At 48.6% G+C, this 4,293-nt stretch overlaps 1 protein-coding gene across 1 annotated transcript in view; it reads right to left on the reverse strand.

The window, feature by feature from the left end:
- Positions 1 to 3,445, reverse strand: part of POLG (DNA polymerase gamma, catalytic subunit) — a 335,804-nt gene extending 332,359 nt beyond the window's left edge. Inside the window, exon 1 of the mRNA XM_078776522.1 lies at positions 3,291 to 3,445. The gene's annotated coding sequence lies outside the window, so the exon portion shown is untranslated. The remainder of the gene's footprint in view (positions 1 to 3,290) is intronic.
- Between the last annotated feature and the right edge of the window lie 848 nt (positions 3,446 to 4,293).

The raw sequence follows: 4,293 nt of genomic DNA on the forward strand, positions 1-4,293 counted from the left end.
ACCCGAGTTAACGTCGTCCGGAAGTGACGTCATAACTTCCAGGGTCGCGTTGGCCAGATCAAAGACAAGGGGATTAACCCCCTCTTGATAAGGGGAGAGCCGACGTCGGAGATCCGTAACAATATATATATATATATACAGACTTGGCATTAAATATGGAATTATTTTTTTTCTTGACTTGGGTTTACTTTCTTAACTCAGTATATCAATCTGGTGAGTTTCTTTTACACTTTGGTGATTTATTTGTTAAAAGAACCATGTCACTGATTGTCTGTCGCAGCAAGAAGTCAACAACAGGATTATATCACAGGTGGCGTGGCAAAATGTACGGACAGGTGCATTTGATGATTGGAATCACAGTCGAGTATACAAGGGTTGTTGCGTTCTGTATTAGTGGAAAACAACTGCTGCACGTCTCCAAAAGTTATTGCCGCTTCCTCTGGAGATGGTCCGTCAACTCGACAATGCCGTTTGTCATGGAGTGGTGGCTTTACGAAATTACGGCATGAAACAGTGTGCTATTGCTCGGCAGTATGGCATCACTCAAGGTCAGGTGTCAAAGATCCTGAAACGAAATGCTCAGAGGGGTGTCCCTACTCCAATACCGAGACCAGGACGTACCCGCAGAACCACAAGGAAGGATGATCGCCAGCTGCACCGGTTAGTCCACAATGGCCGTACCAAGTCAGCTAATCGGCTTAGGGCTGAGTGGCAGCAACTGACAAATGTGCCTGTATCCAGAAGGCCAGTCAACCAACGACTGGTTCAAGCAGGCTATCGTGCCAGGCATCCCCTGAGAAAGCCACGCCTGACCAGACAACACCGCCAGCGCCGATTGCAGTGGGCCAGAGAGCACCGTCAATGGCAGCCAGGACACTGGAATCACGTGATCTTCAGTGACGAGTCTAGATTTCTGGTCTATCGTCAAGATGGCCGTGTCCGAGTGCGCAGACAAGTGCATGAAGCCAACAACAAAGATTGTATAGTGCCAAGAGTCCAAGCTGGAGGAGGTGGGGTGACCGTTTGGGCTGCTTTTCATGCAGGGGGAAAAACTGACCTGGTTGTTCTGAATGGAAACCTGAACCAGTTCAAGTTCAAGTTCAAGAACTTGTGGGCAGAATTAACGCGTCAAATCGACAACTTGGACCAGCAGCCTGTCTCTGTGCGTGAATTGCAGCAGGCTATTGTCACTGCATGGCAAGCGATTCCTGTCCAAACCTTGGCAAATCTCGTGAACAGCATGCCTCTACGTGTACGTGCTCTCCTGAATGCGCGTGGGGGTTACACGTAGTACTGAACTGTAGTTTTACTGTCCGTAATCCCAGTCGTAATTTAACTTTTGTTTTTGTTAAAAAAATTTTTGGCTAATGTGCAAAATAAAGAGATACTTCTGGAAAACGTAGACGTTTAACACAGTACTGTCCATGAATTGAGTTCGATATCAGTTTACATCACTTTCAAGGATCAATTAATTGTTTCGAAATGTCAAATGTGGTTTTTGTTTCTTTTCAAGGTCACATTAACAAAATCTAGAATAATTTCAACATAATTCCAATGAACTTTTGGTTCTAAGACATCTTGAAAAGTAAGTTCACGCCCATAAAAAAAATATTCCATATTAAATGCCAAGTCTGTAAATATATATATGTACATATTGTTACAGACACGACTTTGATGTTAAAGTGGGCCGAGCGGAATGGCCGTCGTGTCCGCACAAATTACCCGACTATACTCGACGTTGACGAAGTCGCGCTACGCTGGCTCAATAAGAAAAAGAAGACACCCGGCTGGATTACAATCACACAATACGACACCAGGGGTTCAGTTCTCAAGACCTCCGGAGGAGGTTATATTAAGGCGGAAAAGGTTAGATTACAGGGGCTAGAGGTATATTACAGGAAGACAGGCACTTAGACACACTCTTATATTAACCCCGGACAGACGACAGACACACGGGACAAAATGCTGACTCACACGGGGATTGATGGCAAGGAAAGGCAGGTAGCGATGGCTCAAGGTGCACTCTTGGCTCAAGGCAGAATCGACTCGGTCCGGTCCAGAGATGCGGGGAGGTATCGTCGCGCTGGGGGTGGCGGTGGCTTCTCTCTCCAGTCTCCAAGCTGAGGCGCATCTCTCGTCACATCCGGCGCGTGGCCGCGTATATCCGGCGGGGAGTGACACGCCCTCGGCTCGTTAGCTCCGCCTCGTGGAATCGGCACGTTGCTTCTCATTGGGTGCGTGCGGGGGGGTTTACCAGGCTCCGCCCTTGACGAGGAGCCGACAAGGAGCCCCTTCGTGGTAACCCCGTGGAGCGCATGGTCTATGGCGCTAATCGAGCCGGTGTGAGGACGCATCCTCCCCCGCTCCGCCGCCATCTCCTCTGTTGTTGTTGTAATTGTTGGGGAAGAAGATGGAAGGAGGTATGGGAAAGGTCCTAAACTCACTACTGATGCCATATAATCACATTCTGGTGCAACGAAGAGTCATAATTAATGGAGACGAGGCCTTAACTGACATAGAATAAGAATAACTAGGAAGATGTCCGAAAGTTGTCTACGTGTGGTGCGGTGGACCTGGGCACGACATTTAATGGGGGAATAAGGGGAAGGTCGGCTCTACTGATTGTTATTTACATGCAATGGGACTAGGGAATGGGGGATTGGGGAAAGTTGGGGAGTATTGGAGAAAATAGGGGAATATTTACCAGCGGATATGGAGGCCAAATTCCATATTCGCAACATTGCACCCTTCTCTACCCTCGGGGCGTCCCGACCCGATAAATTTTTACCTACTTTAGTGTGGCACGCAATGTAGTTCCCTCTACTATTAACTCTACCCTGAGTGCGACAGTTTTACAGATATTCACAAATGAGTAAATATGTCCCCCTGCGACGTTGCACCCTTCTCCTCACAGAAACACACCCACAGGATAACCGAATCCGGAAAGAATTCGCAAACTACACATACAGCCGGTAGGGAGCATTATTTACAAGATTACGCTGATATCTACACTACGATCCAGGACCTGTCTTTGGAGGAACACATGCAGATGTTATGCATAGAGAGAGCGCGCTTGCCAACATCGATACACCAACCCACGAGTGCTCTGTGGCCGACGGCCTTTAATAACGTGCAGAGCACCCTTCCCGAGCATCAACAGCACCACCCCACCACCAATCGGTGCAGTCACCATTGTTCATTGGAATAAAAATAAATGCGACAACCCCTAACCCTGCAGGTGTCTCTTGCTCTTCTTGTGGTGCACTTGGTGTCAACTAAAAGTGGTTCACCTGTATGGCATAGGTGCCACGTTGACCCATAGGTCCATCCCCGGGTGGTGCTTGGCCGCAAACGAACTGCGGTCCATTGTGGGTGGCCACAAACATTGCGGTCCATATGGTGTATCGATCCCGGCAGCAAACAGCGAAAGTGCAGGCCCACAACTGCGCAGCCAGCACCTCTCTTTCCTCTCTCTCTACCCCAAAGCCAGATCCTCGGAGGTGGGAGACAAAAGAAGCAGACAAGTGAGTAAGGTGGTAAGGGCGCAAAAGTGCACGCAATGTAAGGTGATGCACACTGGGGGCACATGGGAACCAGGTGAGACAGGTACGTTCCTATCGTACGCCCCCCCCCACCAGGTAACCTACATGGCCCCTCCCTTACCCCTTACTGCATCCACAAAACACAACACTACCCATAAACATCTACTTTACAAATCGACAAACATCCCTACTGTCTTCCCCGTTCCTCCCATATACCAAATTCGTCTTCTCTCCCTCCTAACCAATCAAATTTGCCATTTTCAACTCTCATCAAAATTTGCCATTTTCAACTCAACATCAAAATTTGCCATTACCAATTCATCATCAGTCCCTCCTAGGGAGGGAGAGATGGAATCACCCCAATGTCTCATCCACGTCGTGATGCGTCTCACAAATCCAACAGCAATTCTCATTTCCTGCACACAGAACAAAGAAAACACAGGTGTGGAGTCATCATCATCACCACTGGTAAGTGGCTGCGTATGGTGCGACAGGTTCATCAATCCTAACTATCTCCTAAATGACTTTAACAACTTTACACTACCCGGGGTCTTTCTCCGGCCAAACCATTGGCCCTCTTACACTATGGGTTCTAAAAACCAATTCCCATTGGCCAAACTGTGGTGCTCTTCAATTTGGGGTCTCACTCCCCCGATTCATCTCCCGGTGCCCTCGTACAATTTCTGGGCTGCGACGTGTACCTCTCCCAGTGGGTCTACCCACCTGCACACCTCCACCACTGCAGTTGCCT

This window comes from Myxine glutinosa, chromosome 4 (assembly GCF_964187855.1).
Source record: "Myxine glutinosa chromosome 4, kmMyxGlut1.1, whole genome shotgun sequence".
NCBI lineage: Eukaryota > Metazoa > Chordata > Myxini > Myxiniformes > Myxinidae > Myxine > Myxine glutinosa.